Source organism: Hylobates moloch, unplaced genomic scaffold (genome assembly GCF_009828535.3).
Source record: "Hylobates moloch isolate HMO894 unplaced genomic scaffold, HMol_V3 SCAFFOLD_4, whole genome shotgun sequence".
In the NCBI taxonomy this organism is placed as follows: Eukaryota; Metazoa; Chordata; class Mammalia; order Primates; family Hylobatidae; genus Hylobates; species Hylobates moloch.
The window spans coordinates 166,535,647-166,563,199 of record NW_026652279.1 but is presented as its reverse complement, the minus strand read 5'-3'; the positions used below and the strand labels follow the sequence as shown (position 1 = coordinate 166,563,199).

Genomic DNA, 27,553 nt, shown 5'->3' with positions numbered 1-27,553 from the left:
AATGCCGTGTTCTCTCCCATCTGTTTCAGAAAGCCAGTGTAGAGAAGATGCATAAATGGGCTTGATGCATTTTTTATAATGATGTTTATATTTTCATTTTCTTTTTCACAGTCACAATGAAAGTGAAAGCAAAGGAAAGAGCGAATGTCCCACAGGCCACTGGGTAATAGCGAACTGTGAAGGGTGTGGGGTGGACTCCCCGGGAGACGGGAGCCCGTGGACCCTTCCCTAGCTCCTTTGCTCCCACAGCATTCTTCTCCCTTCTCTTTCTTTGTCTCACAGTCTAGAAGAGTGACATTTCAAAAATTATAGCAGCAGAAGTGTTTTTACCTATAGCAAAAGATGTACATATAATCACATTATGACATACTACAAAATAGATAAAAATAGTAGTTTTTAGTACTTTTATAAATTCAAACTTAGCAATTTTCCTTATTTCAACATTAATATCAATAGGCATTAATGCCAGTTTTTTAATGCCAGTGATTTTTAACCTGCTGAAATTTGTTTTATAACTTACTGTGGGGTAAATGAGATATTTAGTTATACTTTTGGAAGTATTGCTTGTGTATAAAATACCTTGAAATAAAAGTTCGAAGATGTCCTATGAGTTGTCGTGAAAAGAGTAGTTGTGAAAGTTTCAAAATGACAGACGCATTTTAATGGCAGAGTAGGAGTTCATTTATCCAAAAAAGAGGGAAATACAGCTCAAAGAGTAAGAAAGAATTTAGCAGATGCAGAGAACAGCAAACAAAGGTTACAGCATTGTGAATCTTTGGCTTTGATCTTGAGTACCTAGCTAGACAGCACTGTCAATGGCTAAGATTAAAATGTAACAATATCAGGGGAAATGCATTTGAGAAAAGTAAAACATTTATTTTGTACATATATAGCTTGAAATGCATATGGGAAATGTAGGTGGAGATTTTTAGTAGGCCATAGCATATGTGAGTTTCAAATGATATATAATCTAAAACTGGTTCTCAATTCTGACTGCACATTAGGAAACTTACTGCTTAAAATCACTAAATCTCAGGCCCAACTGCAGATTGATTAAATTAAAATTTATGGGGATGTGCGCCTGAATTTTTTTTTTCATTAAAAAAAAAAGACTCCCCAGGCGATTATAAGAAACTGCCAGCTTTGGAAACTGCTGGCCTACAAATTAGTGTCAACGTCATCATCGTGTGGGCTGTCGTTGGATGGATGACAACAATGATGGATGAGAACATCTAGCGAGTGCAGGTTGTTCCTCTTCTTGTCTTCTATTTGCCCTTCATATCTGCCCTTTAATGTAGTCTGGGCACCAGAGCACCCTGAGCCCAGTGGACTGCACCAGTGGACTCTTCCGTCCTCAGGTTTTTGGTAAGCACCATCTAGAGGAGGCATAGAGAGAAAATCAGGGACCCAGGAAGGTGAAAACAGGTTTTGTTTTCCCAGTTTCCTTTCTGCTGGGTCAAGGGGTAACTGCAGGTTGAGGGTCATCCTCAGTCAAAGGCCACAGCTGCAGCAGGTGCACCTCTTCACACAGCTGCTTCTAGAGTCTGCTTAGCTGCTTCAGGTCAAGGGATGATGAGGTCTTCCAACTGTTGCTAGCTCTATAGTTTTGAGCTATCTTCAGCTGATTCCCCTAAATCCTGCCTGACCCTTGGTAGACAGTACCTTCATTAAATATTCCTCATTGGTTAAAAAGCAGTGATCTTGTGCTGAATATTCTATGCCAAGCCTCTGCCTGCTGCAGTAACATAAGAGTAGTTGTGGGCTGAAGATGGAACCAAGGGAGAAAAATGACCTTTAAAAGATGTAACAAGGGGCCCAGGGAACGTTTTGGCAACGGAATCTGAGCATGTAGAGTTTAAATGTAAGAACAGACAAATACCTGTTGTATTTGAAAGGTCATGAAAGGCTTCTTCCCGAGAGGAATTTTAGTGGTGCGCTAACAAAAATCAGATGGCAGGGGCTGGGGCATCAAGGCAAGTGAAGAAATGAAGGGTGGTTATTTGACAAGTTTGATGATAGGAGGAATAAAGAGTTTGGATTTATTAAAAAGAAGATGTGGAGCTAATCAATTGAGATTGCCAAACTCTTTTAATGAAAATTAGCTGTGCTCTATCTCCAGCAGTTACGACAGAGCACTAATAATATCACCAAGAGACTACTGATGTGAGGGCAATATACATACTCAGTGCTGTAAAGGCTTAGATTTTTGATAGCTACTCAAAGAAGAACACAAAGAATTAAGTCTTGATTTTTAAAATGAACAAAGATATAAAGAGAGAAAATACAGAATGTATACAAATAATCAAAACATATGAAATGATGGCCATCTCTGGTAACCAAAAGAAGGCTACTACGAGCAATGATATATGTTTTGCCTTATCACTTCATAAAGATTCAGAAAATGGGCCATAGCCACTATTGGCAAGAAGGTAAATAAAGTCCATTTTTGGTCAGAATGTCAATTTATGTATCTTTCCTGAAGTCTGGTCTTTGCACTCTAACACTTTTAAAGAAAACATTAATTGTTTTACTGAAGCCCTGAGTTCATACGGCCATGCTTTCCTGCCCAGGTGTTCTCTCCCTTAAGCCTTCTCTTGAGCACTTATGTGCCACTAATCATCGTGACTTCAGTCCTTAAAGTTTCTTTAATACCACTGGACTATAAAATAAGATTGATGAAAAGACCCATTCAGCATTCAGTTGAAGCACTGAGTGCTATGTTTTAAGATATAATTTTATAACATACATCTATCATGAAATCCGTTGACTCTTCACAACTAGATGCTCTTACATAGAAAACATAGTTACTTACAAAGTGATGGTTGAAATGAATCTCTGCTATAATGCCATTACATATCCCTAAAACATATTTAAGAATTATGAAGAGGAGCATTATTCAACACAAAATGTATTGACACTAAAGAGTAACTATTTTAAAAAGGTAATATCATGATACTCATATGAATATCAAATGAATGGTCAAATATTTAACTCTTTAACTAATGAAGAAATGAGTATGATGCTACACTCAATTCAAGGTAGAATTCAAAATTCAAAATAAACACATACATAGGTAAATCAGGAATGTTGAATTTACAAAATGATGCAAAACTGGCTTTTTCCATGGAGGTTGGGGTCGTTGTCCAGGAATCTGTAGTTACTTCCAGGGACAGAATTCATTTGCATTTCTATGGGCAGGTGTCATTTAAACTGCAATCGGTTATCTACAATTTATGGAATTGTAAACACTTTAAAAAAGATGAAAACAGTTAACCTGAAAGGTTCTCCTGCACTAAATGAGAAGCTCAGTTATTTTTAAATTTGCTTATTTTTGTCTTTTTTTTTAATTTCACAATATTTGACTGACAGTAACTTACCTGATAGTGATAAATCAATTTGTGCCACATCTCATGGCATATCAGCTTTTGTGTCTTTGTCTGTCTCAAACAACCCCACATGCCTACCTCAACATGAGTTTAATCTCCCTTCAAACTGGATTAATGGTATCCATGTTACACGACTTTATACGTGTTCTTCACTTCAGAGCAAATAGTTATGAACAATTAATGGAACACACACACACACACACACACACACACATACGGGAATGGGACCCTCTGAGTTTTGTTCACAGAGTCTATACTCTTCTCTAATGTGTCATATTATGGTGACAATTCAATTAGGTGGCCTATGTCCACAATCCATAGCAAAAATGCCGGTAAACTTACAGATTCTCTGCATCCTATTTGCCAAGTGCTTCAGTGAGATCTGTAGCCTGAAGAGAAAAGTTTAAGTTTTTTCTTTCTATTTCTCTCTCTTCTTTCCTTCTCTTTTCTTTTGAATTTCCTAAAACAAAGGAAGAAAAAGGAGGGGAAGAATTTGGCAATGTGTCAGTTAATTTCATCAATATAGACAAAGTTAAATTAGGAGGCTGAATTATCAAGATTGGCTGTTTCCATTGATGAAATTAAATCAGGTAAATTGCCAGTGCTTCACAAACACAGGCTTAGGTGTGACTGAAGTTGTGATTGATTGGAAAGTACTCACAGAGAAAACAAGTACAGGAAAAACATTACTATTCCGAAATGCAAAACAAAACCACACATATTTAGGCTTTACAATTTTTGTGCTCCTTCATATTCTTACTTGGATGTATTTCTGCCTTTTAATTTAGCCTTTTCCTAAAAAAATAGTTTGCTTTACAGTTTACAAAGGAAGATAAAATATGCTTTAAAAGGTAGAAAAATGAGGTGAGTGAAAATGAATTAAAAAAAAAAAAAGAATCCAGGAGCAAAGTCAATCCACAAAGTTTGTCTGTGACATCATTGCTCTTCCAAACAAGGAGCTTCAACTTCAACTCCAAACATTTAGCAGTGCAGACTGGAAAATGTAGTGACCAAAATCAGAGTCCCTGGGTGAAAAGCAAGCCATTTAATAGGAAATTAAAGAGTCCTGCTATAAATACTACAGAAAATAATTTTCAAATCTACTCTCCTAAGGAGAACACTGTGCGACATAATGAATATCATCTTTAGAAACATCTTCTTGGCCGGGCGCGGTGGCTCACGCTTGTAATCCCAACACTTTGGGAGGCCGAGGCGGGCGGATCACGAGGTCAGGAGATTGAGACCACGGTGAAACCCCATCTCTACTAAAAATACAAAAAAAAAAAAATTAGCTGGGCGTGGTGGCGAGCGCCTGTAGTCCCAGCTACTCGGGCGGCTGAGGCAGGAGAATGGCGTGAACCCGGGAGGCGGAGCTTGCAGTGAGCCGAGATTGCGCCACTGCACTCCAGCCTGGGCGACAGAGCGAGACTCCGTCTCAAAAAGAAAAAAAAAAAAAAAAAAGAAACATCTTCTTGTAATTATGTCTTAAAATATCCTTCCAGACAAAGCAACGACATCATTACAAACTCCAACTTAGCAAAACGCTTTTTGGAAAAAGGAAAGTGGAAGGACATTGAATGATGTCCAGATATGCAGCTCTCTGATGATCTGACTTCATCCCAGAATCATGTGGAAACAGCTAGGATGGGGTTAATTTTATATCTCCCAGTTTTTCATAAATATCATTTTATTTGACTAAGCTTTCAAGTGTGACTCAATGATAGTAAAGGGGAGAACCTAATTCCTGACAATTGCATGAAATGTTGGTCTTCAGTGTTGCCAGTTAACTGAGAAACTATGTTAATAATCAGCCGTGTTAGCCCTTTTCTCTTAGATAATTTTATTATTCGCAATTCTCTTTGATGGGTATTAGGTTTAGACAATTGACAAGCAAACTATTTTTTTTTTTTAATGACCACAAACATGTTAAAAATTGATGAACCCTGAGAGGAGACAGGAAAACAGCACATAAAAATAGTAGAAGGATATTATTTCTCTGCCATTATGGACTTACCTTTTAGTAATAAACATGTAGTTGGTTCACTTTTTTAGTATCAACACTTTTATTACTTACTTCTTTTTTTTTACAAATTTGATTTTATTATATTGATACCTACTGATCTCTAATTTCTTGAGAAAGGTTGTCTTTAATAAAATGATATACAGTGCATTTTAAACTTAAATACTGTATATTCATATTTAAATCTGAGATTATTGGGACATAATGATATAAGAATTTATATAATGCCATCCTCTGAATCCATATTCAATTAAACTAAAAAAGGATGTCTGATTTAGGAATCCCACAGACCCATCAGTAATCAGGCAAGTACTTAACAGCCATCCTATCATTGGTCTCTCTAGTTTTTATTTATTCTTGTAGTATTAGCAGATGATTTCTATAATGTTGATCAAATCAGATTTATGATCTAAGTTGAGTATTACAATCTCAATTAAATCTCAGAGAATCAAACTCCATTGCGGAATGGAAGTTTTTAGTTTCTTATATATGGCAATATTTTGTGAGATACTTTCATAACTAACAAAGTATTCTCATTATAAATTAAGTACATTTCTCCCTTAAGCTTCTTAAAAAAATGATTTTAGAAAATTCCTGAAATAAGTACCAAAATGCAAGATTCTAAGATATGTTTTGATAAATCAGAAACATTCTTATTAAGAGTTTTCTTTATTAATAAGTTGTACTTCTATGTTTATAAAATATGTTGTATTGTTAAATGAAGCCAATGAAATTGATCAAGGGTTAGATTTTAGAATATTTCTGTCTAGAGCTTTGTTCCTCCAAATTCTGTAATGTTAGAATTTTATTTTTATTTTTTGGCTACAGGAGGATAGAAGCCTAAAACATTTCAAAACTACATAATCCGTTTTTAAAATTACACATGTAAAATGATGTGCACACTGTCACACACACATGCACACAGAGCATACACACATGTACACACATTACATATTAATGCTTCTAGGAGAGATTAATAAGTGGTAGAGGAAAAAGAATTACAGATACAATCTCAAAGCTTGTCATATTTCTACAAGGTAAATATATATCTCAGTGATAGTGCTACCAAAACCATACCATCAGGTTAGAGAAGTGGGTAAATATTATCAGAATTTAATGTGAAAACAGGATTATATTCCTACTATTGCCTGGTGACATAGTACTCAACACATTTTTTTTTCGTGTTATTCATGTTAAATGTTAATCTGTTAAATTAAATTGAATTAAATTAAATCTGTTAAAATTGTTCAAATAGCTTCTCCCTAAAGTTTTCTTTAGTTCAAAAGATTCTGATGCTATATTTTAACCTACAGCTCACAAACAAATTTGGTTCTTTTGAAACTTCCATTCCCTCAATTTTAGTAAAAAAGAACCCTACTTTTATAACTTACATTAAACATTGGAAATAATGTATAACTTACTTATTAGTCTTAATTTTGTGAGAGAATTTAAGTACGTGTTTAAAAAAGAAAAAACAGAAATGAGTACTCATGATAAATAGTATATGCACCTAAAATATACTAAAATTAATGAGTACAAATACTCATTCAGCTCTCAAAGTAACTCCCAACTGAATAAACACGTTTAAAATTTTTTTAATGTATTTACTTGTGAGTTACACAAATCCATTAGTTTAGTATTTAGATAATATGATAATGATATATGAGACACAATTTATTTTAAGAATATTTATGCATTTGGGAGTTTAACATAACCTAAATATACCTTAGAAAAACTATGGGGAAATATTAAAGATAAGGCTTGGGAATTTGTCAGCATAGTGTGGATATCATAGTGTAGGTATTCTTATTTCAATTAAACTAGCTGCTTTCAGTTTAAAAAGTAGATGATTTTACCTACAAGTTTGCACTTCTAGCTTCTCTTTTCAAAATGAGTTCAGGTCTTCCCATCCTGACGCCTTAAAAAAGCTGCAGCAAGGCCGGGCGCAGTGGCTCAAGCCTGTAATCCCAGCACTTTGGGAGGCCGGGGTGGGCGGATCACAAGGTCAGGAAATCGAGACCATCCTGGCTAACACGGTGAAACCCCGTCTCTACTAAAAATACAAAAAATTAGCCGGGCGCTATGGCGGGCGCCTGTAGTTCCAGCTACTCGGGAGGCTGAGGCTGGAGAATGGCGTGAACCCGGGAGGCGGAGCTTGCAGTGAGCCCAGATCGCGCCACTGCGGTCGGGTTTACGCGAAAGAGCGAGACTCCGTCTCAAAAAAAAAAAAAAAAAAAAAAAGCCGCGGCGAGGCTGTTTCTGAAGATGGCGGGTATTCGGCGCTGTCTACTTCCTCGCCTCTACTCCTACACGCTGAGACTGACCGTATAACATTTCCGATTTTCTTTGATTTGTGCTATTGTTTTTCTTATAGTTAAGGGAAATGTGAAATATTATCGTACCTTTGTCTTTCAAAATTTAGAAAAATGAAAAATAGACCAAAGGTGAGAGTATACTTCATTGCAAAAACTTGGTATCCTAAGCTAGTGTGTCAAAAGTTTACAATTTCGAGCATTATTATGAAATAAATTTAGTAAGAGCTATCACCAATATATAAGAAATAGATAGGATACAAAGTTTTATGAACTAAAAAGAAAATTCTGATTGTTTTTAATCAAATAATATACATGAAGCTACATGGAAATATTTAAAAACATGTTGGTAATGATGAGTCTATAAAGCAATTTAGTGGGTACAACCCTCCCAATTTGCTGATATGGGCCCTGCCTGGTTTTGGGGGCGTTCAATCTGCAATCCCTGGTGGAGGACAACACCGCTGTTTCTCCGGACCTGCGAGTTTTTCTTTTAATTTAACTTCACTCACATTTTAATCAATCATTAGCTTATCTCCAAATTTTAAGTATGATTTTAAAAAATTAAAAGTACTTTACAATGTATTGCATTTACTATGTTTGAATAAAGCGTTATTTTGCCACTATCCCAAAGGATTGTTACATTTTTCTATTTTAGTAAGTTTATTGAAGACAGGCCTTGGGCAGCTGCCTCTGTCTCTCCTGCATTCCCCACTGCAACTGCAGCCCACATTCACCACCAAAGCCAAACCTGTGCGAACTGAAGCACCACAGAACTTCTTTTATGAAAGCAGAATGAAAGGTAAGTGTCATAATCTGTTCCCCCTTGTATTGTAGCATAAACTTTATCGAACTCACTGCAGCAAATACTTTTGTCGTTCATCAAGAAATGGAAATTGTTTGGTGTAACTGTGCCTTACCTTCCCGAGGTATATTTCTGGATTTGATTTACTGAATTCAAAGTTGAATGATTCACCAAACTTCTTGGTTTTCAATGCTTAAAGTCCCAAATAACTTTTCTTAAAATCAGAGCTGCCAAAGTTAGGAATGATTTTAATATCAATTCCCGAGAGATGTAGAAGTAGCTACTGTGCTATTTCTCCCACTTTATCAACCAAAGTCACCTTCACAGGCATCCTCAGGATGAAGACCTCAATAACTCTTAGGCAGTCCATTTCTCTAATGCACATTTGTGGTTGTCAGAAAATATTTTTTTATATTGATTTGAATCAATTGATCCATGTTTTGTCCACCAGAACAACAGAAACCAAATGTATTCTTTTTCTAGTACTTTTCATTTTTAAAAACAATTACTAGAATCCCCCTGAGCTTTCTTTTGTTCTGTGGTCCTTCCCCCAGGACAGTGTGTCCAGGTGGCCTGCCCTTCCAACCCTCTCCTCTCTTTGAGACAACTTTGTCCATGTCCCTTTGCAGAGGCCCTGGGCAGAGATTCCTCCCGGGAGGTCTGCTCAGACCAGTGCGCGCTGGAGCTAATGAGTCATTTTGTATGGGCTTGGTGATGATCTCAGTGTCATAAAAAGGAGATTCCATTATTTCTCTTTCAAATACAGTCCTAGCTGCTGAGGTGGATCTCTCTGATTCTATATTTTAAATTGATTTTTGAATTTAAATTGAGAGCTTTCAGGTCTTACACTTTTAGAGCCAAAAGAGAACATTCACATCAACTGGAGATTAGGGTTAATGTTCCAGATCGACTGCCAAATAGTTATGTGGGCTTGAACCCCTGTCCCAGTTGGCCTCCTGGGACAGCTCTTTGCTATAATATGGGAATAGGAATGTCATCTCCCCCTGCCTTACAGGACTCTTGTGAGGATCTAGTAAAGAATACCCATAAAAGTCTTAAAAAGGATAGAGAACACAAGTTGTCATTGGTTTATACGTGTATCCTGATTCCACTCCTTCCATACCATGGTCTCTTCATGAAAACCAGACTTCTCAAAAAGCTCTTGTATTATTATTTTTTTTTTCTGAACACCAAACAATACTCTGACACCATCTGTATGGACAGCAGTTCAATTCGATTCTAACTAACCAGAGTTAGAGAAAACCCCACGGGATCAGGGTCCAATACCACAAGATTGCCCCCATATCACATGCCAGCCACAAAGAGTGCCAGCCTTCCTGGTGTCCTGCCAGGCCCACTACAAACACAGGGTTCCCACCATTCCCACCCCTCCAAATGTGACAACTTTTTAGAACAACTCATACAACTCAGGAGAACACTACACTTACTGATTTTTTGGTTTATTATAAAGGACAGTTCAGGACCAGTCAAATGGAAGTGGTGCACAGGACGGGCTGGGTATGGGGTGGGGGAATGACTGAGAGCGTCCACACCCTCTCTGGACGCACCACCCTCCCGGCACATCCATGAGTTTGCCAGCTTGGAAGCTCCTTGAATCTCTTTGCTCGCGAGTTTTTATAACCCAATCTCTAACACCCTCCTTTCCCTGGAGGTTGGGGGGTATAGCTGAAGATTTCCAACCCCAAAGCACCATTTGGTCTTGCCACTTCAGTGGCATAAACACAGGTGTAGTAGAAAGGGGCTTGTTATGAATAACAGAAGGCACTCCCATTTCTGCCAGTCCCAAGGGTTTTGGTAGTTCTGTGCCAAGAACAGGGGGAAAAGATGAAGTACAATTTTTATTACACCACTGCTGTCCATACTGGTTACCAGCATTTTCTTTGGTCTCTCCTCAAATGACACCACTCTCCGCTGCCCCGTCACTTCCCTGAACAGTTCTCTTGGTGATTTTCTCTCCTCATCCTACTTTCCCTTTCATGAGCACAAGAAGTCGTTAAGCAGTGAACCCTTTACCATTCTTGAAGCACCTCTCACGGTGGAGACTTTAATACCACAACCTGCTTGTTTTTCTTCCGTGCTTCTGACTCTTCCTGCTTTGTCTCCTTGGCGGTATATTAATGAGAGAAGTAAAATGTTGCAACTGGTTTAAATGAGAATTTGATAGACAGATATATGCATTCTCCAGGGCACAGGATGCATTTATATTGCTATGAAATGTGCTAAAAAGAGGATACCAGGCCTGAAGAACCCCTGAGCAGACAACACTAGTCAGGCCTCATAAGTGACTTCAACCTTGTTTGATTTGCAAACATAAGTGAAACTCAGCTTGAGCTATTTCTTGTAAATGCCTGTATTCAAAACAGAATTTAAGCTTAATCAGTCAGAAGTAGTGTACTCATTTATAATCCTATAACTGGGGACTTTCCAATGGGATGGATCAAATAAGGCAACTGTATAATTGAAACCAACCAAATGCTTTCTCTGATTTACTTCTGTGTTGTTCTGTGAAAGCCTCCTCTTTCCACAGTAAAGCTGCTGAACCAGTTCTACTTTGGAGGTGCCCAATTCATGAATCGCTTGCTCAAATCAATAAACTTTTTTTTATTATGCCTCCATTTACTTTCAAATAACAGTAATTATTTGCATGCCTATGGAAGGAAACATTGGTATTACTGTCTTTTTTTTTTCCTTTTTACAATTTAAGCCCTAACTCTACAGAATTGTAAAATAACATAAGAATTAACCTAAAATTTACATTCCTACCAAATCAGATAATCACCCAGAGATCCTGCTAAAATAATTTCCAGAATTTCACTGAAAGGACACCTAGACATTTCTTTCGCCCATTTCTTGACAGTTTCTCCACTAGTAATAAAAATAATATTGAAAGAAAATTCTTAATCTCAAACAGGCCAAGGATGCCTGTAAGGTTTGACCTGATATTTACATAGGTGCAGAAGAATTTAAATTAACCATATGGGCATCTTTGAGTTTATTCTGTGGTTCCAAATCAATGAATTATTAAGCAACCACTAAGGCCAGCGAACAGACTTATGACTAGGAGTTTTCACGAGGAATCTTAGATTGGTCTTCTAAAAATCCTTATTATTTGCTATTCTGTATTAGTTTGTTTTCACACTGCTATAAAGAACTACCTGAGACTGGGTAATTTATGAAGAATAGAGGTTTAATTGACTCACAGTTCTGCAGGCTTAACAGGAAGCATGAGTTGGGGGTCTCAGGAAACTTACAATCATGCTGGGAAGCGAAGGGGAAGCAAGCACATCTTACCATGGCAGAGCAAGAGACAGAGTGAGCGAACAAAGGGGGAAGTGCCACACATTTTCAAACCACCAGATCTCTTCAGAACTCACTCACTATTACAAGAATAACAAGGGAGAAGTCTGTCTCCATGATTCAATCACCTCCCACCAGGCCCCTTTCCTGACACATGGGGATTACAATTCGAGATGAGATTTGGGTGGGGACACAGAGCCAAACCATAACATATTCTAAGACCAGGAAACTGACCACAAGAAACTTTATCCAATAGATTTCACCTGCATTTCCTACATTCAGGTGAATCCTTTAAATTGGCTGAGGCTCATCCTGTACCAAGAAGAGATCTTTGTTACTGCATTTGATCCTGAGACCTTCTGAGCCAGGTACTTGGGTGCTTTTCCTGGAGAGGCTTTGAGGCTTTTACTCCACACATAATGTCAAACTTGTTTTTTAATAGTGGGATTGTCAGACTTGATTAAATGAGAATTATTTTCAAATATGATACCAAGTAAGGTCTTGAGCGTAGAATCAATTTGCCCAATTATATCCTAATAAAAATGAAGACAGATTCTTAGTGCAGTTATTCAACTATCTATACAGCAGTTTCATAACACATTAGGAAATTTAGAAAAGCTTATGACTTCTGGGGAGTCAGTGAGAATCAGATACATTTCTTAAATGTTTCATTTCATCAAGAGCAGAGTGTATGAAATTGAGGGTAAGATTTGCCTCAAATCTTAAGAAAGCACTTCGATATATATCTTTCAAAACTAAAAACAACATTGGTGGTATTCTACAATACTTGCATTTTCCTCTCACCTATATAGTTAATTCCTGTTCTCAGGAATCCTGCTTTTAAGAGGAAGGTCTTGGCCAGGTTCAATGGCTTACACCTGTAATCCCAGCACTTCGGGAGGCCAAGGCGGGCAGATCACCTGAGGTCAGGAGTTCAAGACCAGCCTGACCAATATGGTGAAACCCCATCTCTACTAAAAATACAAAAATTAGCCAGGCATGGTGGCAGGTGCCTGTAGTCCCAGCTACTAGGGAGGCTGAGACAGGAGAATTGCTTGAACCCGGGAGGCGGAAGTTGCAGTGAGCCAAGATCACACCACTGCACTCCAGCCTGGGCAACAGAATGAGACTCCATCTCAAAATAAATAAATAAATAAATAAATAAATAAATAAATAAAATGTCCTGGAAAGCCTGACTCAGTAGATGGTTAGCCTCTGAGAGTTGGTTAAGTAACATCACCTCAGTAGCTTGTACATAAGAGACCATTCTGGAAGTATAAAAAGTTAAAGTTGCTGGTACAAACATTTCCACAAGGCTCTAAGAGCCCTCTTTTACTGAAGACAAACTGTGGTGTGAATCTTACATCAGTATCCGACATCAGAGTAAAGAAAAACTACCTGTAGATGACAAAGACTGAATGGCTGTGGCCAATTTATTATAATAACCAATGATATCAGAATGAAGAATATGGGAATTCTCTATCGGGGTGTAGTAGGCAACAATTCCATAAGAGTTTGGCAATGTTTCTCCTGTGCTGAGAATTATCATCTACAGCCAGAGTACTGGCAAATCTTCTGGACCTTCCCATGAATTATATAATTTCTAAAATATTTATATTAATAATTTATATTAATAAATGAAATTGTGTCCTCGAAGTTCATACATCAAATTCCTAACCACGAATAGGACTCTATTTGGAGATAAGGGCTTTGTGAAGGTAATGAAGTTTGAATGAGATCGTAAGGGCAGGGTACTGTGATCATAAGAACCCCAATATGTCTGGTGTCCTTACAAGAAGAGGGAGAGACACAAGGAGCATGCTCACAAAAAAATGCAATATGAGGACATAGTGAGAAGGTGGCCATCTGCACATCAAGGAGAGAGACCTTACCAGAAACCTACCTTGCCAGCACCATGGTCTTGGATTTCCAGCCCCTAGAACTGTGAGAAAATAGGTTTATGTTGTTCAAGCCACCCAGACAGTGTTATTTTATTATGGCAGCCAAAGAGACTAATACAATTATATTTTTCTATTTAAATTTTATCTAGCAATAGCTGAGGATCTTTCCCAATTTAATAACGCTTGCTATGCAGCCCTCACCATAGTGTTGAGGTAATTTAAGAAATGCAGTGCACATCACAAAACTTAATTATTTGTAGCATCGCTCTTTTCATAAGGTGAAAGAAAAAATTTTTATGAAACCTCAAAAGTGATGTAGACATTTTATTCATTTTTCTTAATTTAGGATACAATCTTAGAAAGCCAAAATCTAAATAATTGTTGGTGGAGATTTGGGCATTTGTTTAGGATAAGATCATGAATACCTAAAAAACAATGGTTGGTTAATTCATCAAAATGACATCGAAATATTTTAAAGTAAACTTAGAAGTTTCCACAATTATAAATATTCTTAGCTCTTTCCAAAGCTAGAAAATGTTTTATTTTTAGTTATCAAAGGTACATTAAACACAGAAAAATTATTCAAGTGGGGTAAAGAATCTCTATCACCTATTATCAGAATTTTGATTACACAAAAGATTAAAAAAATGACTTTTCACATTGTAGGCAAGCCACGCGTCATTAAACCAAGGGAACAAGCACATCAAAAACAGAGTGAAATTTGCCAAAATATAAAATATTTTAGTTTTGTTTTAGATTAATGTGTTATTAACAAAGACAAAATTCAACTTCTAAGTTTTGTTTTTCACTATGCTCTCTCATATTCTGGAAAGATCTGTCACTTTCCTAAAAGACAAAACTAATTCTTTTCCTTAAAAGACAAAAATATACACACTTGTGTTTCCCTGACTCTATTATCCTTAGTAGAGTCGCAATCACCCATTTGATTAAGCTTATTTCATAGAAAAAAACTGGGTTAATGGGGGAATAATTAAGAACTGATGTTATACGATATTTACTGTATTACCAAAGGTCACAGGAAACACACCTGGTGACTGTGTCATCCGTCCTTTACATCTGCTTGCCATGGCAAAAATAAATATACTCATTGATATAGATGTATCCCAAGAGATAGCCTTCTGGACAGCATATAAAAATAACAAGCACAAGTATGTAAATTTATAGTTAGTGATCAAAGACTCAACTGTTATACATTCATTAGAAATTACTTTGTTTTCTAAGAATTCTCCAATTTTAAGGGTATTTAACATTAGTTAAGGTCTTAAGTAACCTAAAGAAGTTAGAAACTAAGTTAAAGCTGTCACACTACAACACATAGTTACTATTGATAGAAAAGGTTTATCATAATAATAATTTAATTTAATGCAATTTTTCATATTTTAAGCATTGTGCAGAAATAGTTTTTATGATCGATAGACCACTATAAATTCAGAAATTGCAGTTTAACTCATATCATCATGAGAAAAGCAACCAAAATAAAGTGAATTGTGGGTCAAATTATATTTAGTGTGGCTATATCAGAAAAAACGTATAGACTTTTTAATAAATGAAATTATTTATATAATTTGCCTAATAATGGAATTAGATAGACTTGGAATTTAAAAATGCTTCTGAACTAAAAGTTTTATAAGAACATTTTTAATGTTTTCCAACTTTATTGGTTTATAATTAACATGTAAAAAATGTATATATTGGGTTGATGCAAAACAGCAATTACTTTTACACAAACCAAATATTTAATGTGCAACTTGATGTTGTGACATACATATACAATGTGACGTGACTACCACAAACAACTTAGTGTATGTATCTATTACATACCATGGTTATCTTTGTGTGTTTGTGGTGAAAATTCTTAATATCTATCCTCTTAGCAAATTTTAAGTATACAGTACACTATTAAAGATGATATTTTTAATCTAGTGTATTTAAAGTATTAGTTTATTTTTTTTGAATTTGGAAAAATTGGATTTATATGTCTATTTATCTTTAAAAGCCAATTAGAATAGTGCCTCTTTAATTTGAAGAGATAGGAACATTTATATCCACTAACTGAGGTCAAGACCTTTCACAATTACAGAGCCACAAACGTGTTAGAGAGCTCACAGCCTGATATCTACCACTTCAGCCACAAGTCAAGAATACACACAAAGATGCAAAAATTCGATGGCTGAGATCTCAAAGAGAAGTTCAGTTTCCCAATGTGCATGAAATTCTTAATTGATTTGAGCTCACAAGTAAAACAAAATAGACAATAAGAATAATAAGCCAGATTACATCATCTTTTATTCAACAGACAGTAGACCTACAAAGATCATCAATTTGGCAGATCATAAAGCCCAATTCCTAATTGCTTCCTCCAATGGAAAATAAGCCATCAGCTATGTCTTACTCAGCAACAAAACAAAATATAAAATTAGTAGGAAACAAAGAAACAGAGTGAACAAGGTTAAATATCTATTGCCATTTGATACCCTCTCTGTGAGGCAGGAAAATTGTTCATGGGCTTAAGCAATTCAGGAGGTCTGTTTCTTCAGCCCCACAGTTTACCTGGCTCTAAGTTGACGAACTGGACATTTTGGCAGATAATCTACCTCTGAACCGATTAACACATAACATTCACACAGGAAAATCACAATTCTCATGGAAATATCAAATAAACATATGTCAAATGTTATTTAACTCATCAGTTTAACGAGAGAACCAGTAAGATGTTGAAATCAGTTCTCGGAAATTTGTTTTTTTTTTTCAACCGAGAACTCCCCACTGACACCAACCCTATCAAAAATTGCTGTTTGACATTTCATCTGGATGTCTTAAAAGCCTCTCAATTCACTGTGTCCAAAAAGGAATTCATGATTTTCTTTCCAAACCTCTTTCCTTCTCTTGGGGTGTTCACTACTTCTGGCAATGATCCCACTTTCTGTTGAATTTTTTATGCCAGAAATCTAAGACTAATACATGATACTTTATCTCACTACACTTTCACCTGTCATTACACGTTTATTACCAAACTCTTTTGATTTTACTTTCTAAATATCTCTTACCTGTATCTGCTTCTAACTTAACCACGTTCATCCATACCATGACACCACCATCACCATTTCATCTGGACCATATCACCTAGACTAAACCATTAGCCATATGTTTTTCTCATTGTTTTCACTACCTCAAGCATCTTCTTATACCTCCAATTTTGTCCATATATCAGCCAGAGTGATAGATATGATACTGTATTCTACTATTAGAAATCCGTAATGATTTGCCTACGATCCTCCCTCCTCTTATAATAAAGACCCAAACCTTATAACACTTCATCTCTCTTAGGATAAAGACCAAAATCTATGATACCCTGCTGCTCTCTGGATAGAGACCCAAGCCCTCTATCTGGAGTACAAGGCTCTCTTACAATGCTACTTACCCTACCTTCCTCTCTTCAATGTTATCATGAACCAGGATTCCCCTCACTTCCTGGTTCAAGCTTCCTTATTTCTTCATAGCTTTCTCAGCTTCTCATCACTGCATCTTAGAAGTGTATTATTTATTTATTTATTTATTTTTACTTTCAATATTTTTCTCTTAAATTTTCTACTTTGTTGCCTGGTTCAAACCTATGATTATCCAAGTTTATCTCATTTTTATTTTGTCAGGGCCTTTTCCTTGACTGTTCAGGCAAGACCAAGTTATACCCCTCTCCTGATAGCACTTAAAAAACATTGTAATCTTGGCCGGGTGTGGTGGCTCATGCCTGTAATCCCAGCACTTTGGGAGACCAAGGTGGGTGGATCACGAGGTCAGGAGTTCCAGACCAGCCTGGCCAATGTGGTGAAACCCCGTCTTTACTAAAAATATAAAAATTAGCCAGGCACGGTGGCTCATGCCTGTAATCCTAGCCACTCAGGTGGCTGAGACAGAAGAATTGCTTGAATCTGGGAGGCAGAGGTTGCAGTGAGCTGAGCTGAGATCACATCACTGCACTCCAGCCTGGGCGACAGAGCGAGACTCAGTCTCAAAAAAAAAAAAAAAATGTAATCTTACATTGAATTTTGTGATTCAGTTTTTTCTCTACCATTGCACAGTTAATTTCAAGAGGGCAGGGCCATGTCTAATTCCACTTATTATATTCCTACTGAATATTATGTAGTTGGCATATATTAAATAATTTCAATTTAATTTAATTTAGATAAAATGTATTTATTGAGTGAATGTATGACTTGCTGTCATATAACGTATTTCTAAGTCTGATTCTATCTTCTACTATACTAGACAATTTATTAGTTCCAAATTTGATGTATATATGTTATAATGTGATTAGACTCCCATAGAAAATGTATTAAATAATAAAGAGAGTTAATATGTCACATCACAAGAAGGCCAGAAGTAGGAAGGTTGTAGTAGTTTAGCCTCTGAATCAGATGGGGTTATAAATTAAGGTCTTTTACTCACCAGCTGTGTGAGCACAGTTATATATTTACAGATCACTGAAACATTTTTTTTAAAATTCAGTCTGCTCAAGAAAAAAAAGGGAATGAGAATATTACCTTTCACACGGGGTTTCTTTCAGAATTACTGAATTAATTCATTCAAAGAATTCTTTCAATACTGTTCAAGCACTTCAATATTGTCAATGACAGTTTCCTGCGGTATCTTGGATATTATTCACGTGGACCTATAGAGTGTTAGTCATTTAAAAGACATCAGCTGCTTTTGCTGTCTCCATATTTATTACAGCACTTAGGACTAGGTTCAGCTACTCGTTACAGAAAATGTTACTGTAGTGCCTTAAACACAAATAATTTATCTTGTGCAAAAACATTCAGGGGTAAGCATTTCAGGAGAATAACACCAAGAATCCAGACCCTTTGTAACTTTCTGCAGTGGTTTTAGCACCTTCAGGCAGGAAAGTCAAGGAAGAGAGGAGTGACATTGGGAGACTTTGATGTACATATCACTGCCCAGAAGCAATCATTTCTAACAGTAAAAAAAGGAGGAGAAATGAAGGTTTTTACCTCCACAATCTCAATAGTAGAAGCAGACAAGGCAGTAGGGGAAGTGAAAAAAGTTTGGTCCATCATATATCCTAGGTGTAGGTATTTGAGGGTGTTGACCGTAGCAGTTAATTAGGGGGAGAGGAGTAGATCCTCATCTCTTCCACGTGTAGGACGCTAACTTTGCCATAATTGTTTACTAATACACCCTTGGAAATCACCATCTTGAAAGGTTTTGTGAAATGAGCATTATTTTCTTTTGATACAAGATCAGACCTTCAGAATGATGAAGAAACTCATTTGAGGACAAGTACCAATTCAGAGCTGATGTAAAGTAGGCATTTTCAAGAAGAAGAAATACTTCTCATGTTTGAACCGTGTAAGCAAGTCTTTATTTATTTTTTGAATCCTGAAACAGCAATTAGAAAAGAGAGAGGAAAATATTTCCTTTTCTGAAGGCTGCCAAGAATAAATCCTATTCTTATTTGTTAAAATAAAAAGAGGTAATAAGCTAAAGTAAGAATACACTAACCTTATTCTTGAACCCAGCCACCTCTAGAAAAAAACACTGTAAAAGTGAAGCTAAGTTCAGTAATTTTTGCAGTCATTGCCTTTTTGTTGGCTCTAGTTATCTTTCAAGTTTTATTGATATAAAACATTAATTGCAAGGACAACATTTCAAATCTATTATTGAATACCTAGGACACTCATGATGTCTCTCCACATTCTTGCCAAGGAATTGCTTTACGAATTAAACCACTTGGGGAAGTAGATCCTTTCATTCTATCAATTAAACATACAGTTATATAAGGATAGCCATATACTACTTTACATGCAAAAATTTAGGTCATAGCAATTTAGTAACTACTGCGTTACAGGGACTGGAACTTTTCACTCCCCCACTTATTCTATCTCACCACTCTGTTGTATGAAGCTATGATTCTCCATTCAGAATATAACTACGTTAGTTTTCGAAACAGAAAAATATGAAGGGCAGACTCTAGAAATATCTGAATCACTTGGACAACAAAGTCCAAAACATGTATTACGAAAGTGAATTATCATGTTTGACTTGATATGTTGCTGCAAATAAACAAAAATTATTTGCTCCATATAGATACTCCTTATATGCCTCAATATTTTATATACACTGAATATTTATAACTATCTATGAGCAGAATAATGAGAAAAATACTAAAAATCTAATTATTTTGTTCCTTTTCTTAATAAATGTACCGTTTCACTGCTATACCACTTTCTGGATTTTTATGTTTATTCTGACTTTATAAAATAAACTATTTTTAGAATAGTTTTAAATTAACAGAAAAATCACACAGAGAGTAATCTGTGCTCCATATATGTTATATATATATTATATATACACACACACACATATTTTTAAATACGTATATTATATATATATTTTATATATCCTGTCCCTTCCCCTAGAAATCACTGAATTGTTTACTGGCTCTAAAGTTTTGCTCTCATTATTAAATATGTAACAAATATATATTATATATTTATATACAATGTATATAAAATAAATATATATAATATATAAATGTAAAAATATAAATATATATGTATTTTTTGCCTGCTTATATATTTTTGCCTGCTCCAGAATTCCGTTCCATCCAGGATACCACCGAACTTTCACTAATCTTGTCTCTTTGGGCTCTTCTTGGCTATAACAGTTTCTTAGACTCTTCTTATTCACAGTTTTGAGGAGTGCTGGTCAGATATTTTGTAAAATGTTCCTTTCTTGGAATTTTTCTGATTTTTTACCATGATTAGACTGGACTTAGGGGTTGTGGGGATGGACTGTCATAGAGGTAAAATACATTCTCATCACAGCATATCAAGGGTTTATACTATCGACATGACTTAGAACTAACTGTTGATGTCAACATTGATCACCTGGTTGAGGTAGTATTTGTCAGAATTCTCCACTGTAAAGTTATTTTTTTTTCCTGTTTCTACACTGTACTTTAGCTATATCAATAAGAACTCATGGACATTTCTCTTGTACTTTGGGTTATAATCCAGTCTTTTTTATTTTTGCTCAAATTGTTCCAGCTTTGGTCATCTGACACTTTAAGTAGCTGCTATGTGCTTTTGACGTTATTGAAACTTGGTCTGTTTAGCACTTTCTTACTTGCTAAAATGTCAAGATGCTCCAGGCTTATCTTGTATATTACCTTATGTAGCTCCAGGATTAACTATTTCTCCAAGGTTTTGACAAACTCATAGTGTCATGTATCCACCATTACAGTATCATACAGAATAATTTTACAGCCTGAAAACAGTCCTGTGATTCACCCAGTCAACCTTCCCCTCGCCTAGAAATTACTGATTGCTTACTGGTTCTAAAGTTTTGCTCTTTACAGAATATCATATAAATGGACTCACGGATATGTAGCTTTTATAGACTGACTTCCTTAATTTAGTAATATGCATTTAGGATGCATCTATGTCTTTGTGTATGTTGATAGCCCGTTTTTAAATCACTGAATAATATTTCATTACATGGATATAGCATGGTTTATTTATTCATTCACCTATTGAAAGGCATCTTGATTGTTTCCAGTTTGGAACAATTATAAATAAAGTTGCCACATGTATAAATATTCATGCTGCTTTTTGTGTGGATATAAATGTTCAAATAAGTTGGTTAAACACCTGGTAGCCTGATTGCTGGGTTATTTGATAATGCTACATTTTTCCTTGTTAAGAAACTGGCAAATTATCTTCTAAAGCAGTGTTGCCATTTTGAGTTCTGATCAGCAGTGGATGAAAGTTCCCATTACTATATTTCATTGTCAACAATTATTTTCATTATGTTGTTTTCTTTTTGGTGAGTTTTAAAATGTCTTTGTATATTTTATATTTAAGTCATTTATTAGATATGTGTTTTGCAAATATCCCCTTTTAGTCTGTGGATTGTCTTTTTATTCTTTTAACCGTTTATTTTATAAAACCTAAGTTTTTAATTTTAATAAAGTCCAAAACATCTATTTGTTTAATTGATTGTGCTATTGGTGTTATATTTAAAAACTCATCACCAAATCCTAGGTCAGGCAGATTTTCTATTATGTTTTTGTCTAGAAATTTCATCGTTTGTATTTTACATACATTTGTGATCCATTTTGATTTAATTTTGTGTAAGGTATAAGGTCTTTTTCTAAGTTTATTTATTTATTTATTTTTGTATATGGATGTTCAATTAATCCAGAATCATTTGTTGAAAAAACTATTCTCTTTTTCTTTCAACCTTTTTGGCCGTTTTGTCAAAGATTAAATGACTGTATTTCTGTACAATAATCATATGATGTGGCTGTGTCCCAACCCCAATCTCATCTTGAATTGCAGTTCCCATGATTCCCACGTGTTGTGGGAGGGACCCCATGGAAGATAATTGAATCATGGGTGAGGTTTCCCCTATACTGTTCTGGTGGTAGTGAATAAGTCTCATGAGATCTGATGGTTTTATAAGGGGACACCTCTTTCACTTGGTTCCCATTTTCTCTTTTGTCTGCTGCCATGTGGGACGTGCCTTTTGCCTTCCACCAGGACTGTGGGCCTCCCCAGCCACGTGGAACTGTGAGTCCATTGCACCTCTTTTTCTTTGTGGATTGCCCAGTTTTTATCGGCAGCATGAAAGTGAACTAATACCAATGATATCTGTCTTCTCTATTCTGTTCCATTGATCTAAGTGTCTATTGATTGGCTAATATCATGCTATCTTGATTACTGTAGCTTTGTAGTAAATCATGAATGCTAATAGGACAAGTGTTTTGACTTTCTTCTTATTCTTCTTTACTACTGTATTTGTTTTTCCAGGTCTTGTGCCATTTGTATGAAATTTAGAATCAGTTTGTTTCCATCTACAAAATAGCTTGCCACGATTTTCTTTTTGTGGTTACATTGAATCTACAGATTAGGTTGAAAGAAATTGACATCTCAACAGTGTTATGTCTTCTAATGAAGAAACATGAAATATTGCTCCATTTGTTGAGATCCTTGATTTTTTTCATCAATGTTTTATAGTTTTCAACATACAAATCCTGTGCATATTTTGTTAGATTTATATTTGAGTATATCATTTATTGGATGCTATCGTAAAATATAAGGTTTTCTTTACATTGTAATTCAAAATCTTTGTCTTTCGTGTATGAGAAAGTCATGGACTTCTTATATTGCCCTGATATCCTGTAACCTTGCTGTATTCACTTATTATTCCAGCTAAGCAGATCTCAGCTGCGTCTGCTGGATGAGGTGGTGCTTTATCCTATAACTTCTATTCTCTGATGCATCCAATAAAATTCATTGATTTTCACTTTGTCCTGCTTTTCCTTGTAAGAGCAGGAATAATGAAGTCCAAGCTTTCACACATAGGAGATAAAACTGAAAGTCCACACATTCTAATTTTAAAAAATTTTCTGTTCTTTTGTTTTGCTATTCATATGTGTTTTTTAAATGTTTATCCTTGAGGTTTGAGTTGTTTATGTAATGTAGAATCCACAGATAAATACAATTAGCAAATGTAGGCTATAATTCTTATAGTTTTAAAGGTACCTGTGTATGTACCCCACAAAAAATAGATGTCAACAATTTGGAGGCTACTTTTTATTTAAATAATTTTACACCTGCTTTCTCTCTCTCTTTTTTTTTTTTTTTAATGAAACCCAGTTGCAGTTCTTTGAACACCAGGAAAAACTTCCTAGCAACCTCTGATGTATTCCTGCGTCTGGAGTAGAAACACAGCACAGTAGAGAATTGAAAAATTTGAGAAAAAGAGTCAGTTGTTGGCCACATTGACTAAGATTCAGGCACGCACATACACATACCAAAGTGATTAGCACTTTAGTTGAGCTCAAATAAGGAAGAAAAAAACCAGCATTACAAGAGTGGGACAGCGGCAGGTTACTACTAGCCCTGCCTGTGGTATTTATCTTCCATTTGACCAGAGATGTCAAATTCTGTTGAAAAGAATGGCCCATTTTCATGCAAAGCTTTAGGAAGCTCATGATTTCCACATAGAATCTGGCCTTTGTCAGATATGGTATGGGACTGTAAAAATGACTTATTCCAAGATGAGAACACATGGGGTAGAGCTTTAAAACCTGCAAGCCATGCGCCGTTCTCTTATTGAAGTTTTGTTAAAGCTGTTCCAGACATTTGCTGCCTTTGCTTCCATTTTTGGACTTGAGAGAGAAGAGGCATCAAGACGTCTGCAGGGGGGACATGAATAAGTGTGTGTGCACATGCGCACCTGTGTGGATATGTCAAATTAATAAAGTTTAATAATTGATTGCTATAATTGTTAAATATAGCTATACAAATTGATAGCTATAATTATTACACTTAGCTATAATTATTAAATATTAAATTATTTTATACCTATAGAAAAAATCCTATACCTTTGATAATATTCATGTTTGCAAAATATATTCTTCTGTCCTGATAGCTACTCTGTTCATAATCATCTTTTTTTGGATACACAAAGAAAACATATAGACAAACAGGATCAATGTAAAATTTAACAATTCTATAGCAATACAGTGGCTAACTATAGCTACTCTAATTAATTACCTATTCTAGAGTGATCGGACTATTGCAGGTATAAATCCTAGCAGGGATAAAATCTTTTTATTTATACACTATATAAATAAAGTATGTTCTAAGACACTTGCATGATTTATTCCATGAATACTGCATGGATTTCATTGCATGTGAGAATTTCTCTGCCTCTTCTTCCTATTAACCATTAAATGTTATGTCATGCTGGGGATGTGAGCCCTGAAGCAGTGACAGGAAATATCTGCAAAATGGCAAATGCCTCCCATTACCGAGAGTGCTGATTACAAAGCTATCTTTATATGTGGGTTATTCATGTTTGCAGCAATATAATGAACTGGTTTATAGTTTTTCAAGAAGAAAGCATCTGTGGTATAGTAAAAATTACTCTGAATCTTGGATCGAAGAATCCAGGTTGCAATCCAGCCTTTGTTACCAGTAGCTGTGTTAGTTAACTATTGCTGTGTAACAAATTATCCCAAGACTTAGTGGCTTAAAACAGTAAGTATATGTTATCTCTTACAGATTTGATGGGTCAAGCATTTGGGAATGGCTAAACTGGACGGTTCTGGCTTGGGATCTTTCTTGAGGTTACAGTGATGATGCCAGTCAGGGCAGCAGCCACCTGTAGGGATGACAGAGGCTGCAGCATGAGCATCCGAGGTATCTTATTTATGTGGTATTGGCAGAAGATATCCATTCCTCACTGGCAACTTGACTGGCCTCACTTTCTAGCAGCTGACTTTCCCCAGAATGGGAGATACAAGAAAGAGAAGGTGAGAAGGAAACCATAATGCCTTTCTGACCTAGTCTTAGAAGTCACAAGTCACCATTTATACACATTCAGTTTATTGGAAGTGAGTCACTAAGGGTGGTCATACTTCAGAGCAAGAAAACTAGCCTCCCTTGTATGAAGTGAGGAATGATATAAAAAAAATGGATGTATTTTCATACCACCATAGTGGCCATATGAGCTTGAGTAGTTAAACCTCGCTGAACATCAGTCTTCTCCACAAATGAAAATGACAATATCTACCTCAAAGGATTATTGGGGCTGTTCAGTAAGATGATGCTTCTGACATATTTTGTAAAATGTAAGCTACTGCATCAATGTAAAGTTGATTGAATGTAATGTCAGTGATGTTTTGTTATGGACATCACCAATGCATGTTGAGGAAATCTTGTTTAATGACTTCCAAGTTAGGCAGACACTGGGACTGTGCACCCTCCTCTCAAAAAATAAGCATGCAAATCTTTGACTGTTAAAGTATATAGCATTCAAAGATTTTGTTGTAACCATTGACAATGATAATGTAATTATTATATATAATTATTTAATTATTAAATTGTATATAAAATATATAATTATTTAATTATTATATAATGAATCAGGTGCGGTGGTTCACGCCTGTAATCCTAATCCCAGCACTTTGGGAGGCCGAGGCTGGTGGATCACCTGACATCAGGAGTTCCAGACCAGCCTGGCCAACATGGGGAAACCCCGTCTCTACTAAAAATACAGAAAATTAGCCAAGCATGGTGGCGCATGCCTGTAATCCCAGCAACTCGGGAGGGTGAGACAGGAGAATTGCTTGAAACCCAGGAGGCGGAGGTTGCAGTGAGCTGACATTGAGCCATTACACTCCAGTCTGGGCAACAGATCAAGACTCCATCTCATAAATAGTAATAATAATTTGTTAATGAAAAATGTTAATTTCCAAAGAATGATAGAGTTTAAATATCAGAATTATTTATCTTATTATTTTTGGTGGATTGACCAAATATACAGACTTTGTTTTTCGTGTTTTTGTTTGTTTTCCCATGTGACAAGAGGCTGGAGACTGGCAGGCAGGCAGCATGAGCTTCTGCAGCAGGGCAGTTCTGTGAGCCATGGCCCCTCTGTTTCTGGGTAATCACCCTCGTCCTTGGTACCTTCCGCCTGCTCCCCTTGCAGCACTGATCCTTCATTCCAGGCAGATGGAATAAGATCAAAGCACAAAAAAAAAGTTTGCTGAATATGCCCTGTTTTATTTTAATTTCTTATTTTCAAATAAATTTAGACTTTTAGAAAAACTAAAAATAGTAGAAAGTTTTTGTATACTTTTCATCCAGATTCACTTAAGGATAACGTCTTTTATAATCATGGTATATTTATTGAAACCAGAAAACCAACATTCACTATGAACCAATTGGTATTAGTTACACTATAACTAATTATTATTAACTAATAGTATCATTATTTACTTATCCATAATACAGTGATGGTAATAACAAAATATAGTATATAATATTAAATACGGCAATGTAGGATATTAATGATAGTACTACTGCTAGTTTTAGTTAATAATATTAACTAATTTACAGACCTTATTAAAACGTTTTCAGTTTTACCACTAATGTCTTTCTTCTAGCTCCACGATTCACAATGCATTTATGTGTCATGTCACCACTGTTGTCTGCAATCTGTGCCAGTCCCTCACTCTTTTCTTTTGTGAACTTGAAACTCATGGAGAACACTTGGTCTGTTATTGTGTATAGAATGCCCCTCAGTTTGGGTTTGTCTGATGTTTTCACATGACTAAATTGAGGTTATGCAATTTTTCAAAACTGCTGCAGATGTGATGATATTGTGCTTTTCCCATTATATGATATCATGTGATGTATGAGATGTAAACACGGATCATTGTTTTCTTTTTTTTTTAAGACGGAGTCTCGCTCTGTCCCCAGGCCAGAGTTCAGTGGCATGATCTTGGCTCACTCTAAACTCTGCCTCCCGGGTTCAAGCGATTCTCCTGCCTCAGACTCCCAAGTAACTGGGATTACAAGCATGTGCCACCACCCCCAGCTAATTTTTGCATTTTTAGTAGAGATGAGATTTCACCATGTTGACCAGGATGGTCTGGATCTCTCAACCTTGTGATCCACCCACCTCGGCCTTCCAAAGTGCTGGGATTATAGGCATGAGCCACCATGCCCAGTGGATCATTTTTTTTTTTGATGTTTTGTTTGTTTGTTTGTTTTGTTTTTTATGTTGTCTGTCAGGTGTCTTTACTTTTAAGTGATTTTTTTTTAAAATTTATAACTTGTAAGTATCTTCTGGGAAGGTATTTTTAGGCTATGGAAATATTCTGTTTTTCATCATACAGTTGCCCGCTAATTTTAGCATCTGTAATGGCTTTTGCCTGCAGTGACTACTTATGTAGTGTTTAATTTGATGATTTC

General features: G+C 35.9%; 1 long non-coding RNA gene across 2 annotated transcripts in view; it reads left to right on the top strand.

The window, feature by feature from the left end:
- Positions 1–7,690: 7,690 nt before the first annotated feature.
- The window catches only part of LOC131383182 (uncharacterized), a 156,656-nt gene continuing 136,793 nt past the window's right edge, over positions 7,691–27,553 (top strand). For both annotated transcript variants that reach the window (XR_009212998.1, XR_009212997.1), the window contains exons 1-2: positions 7,691–7,850; positions 8,377–8,520. This is a non-coding gene — a long non-coding RNA (uncharacterized LOC131383182). The remainder of the gene's footprint in view (positions 7,851–8,376; positions 8,521–27,553) is intronic.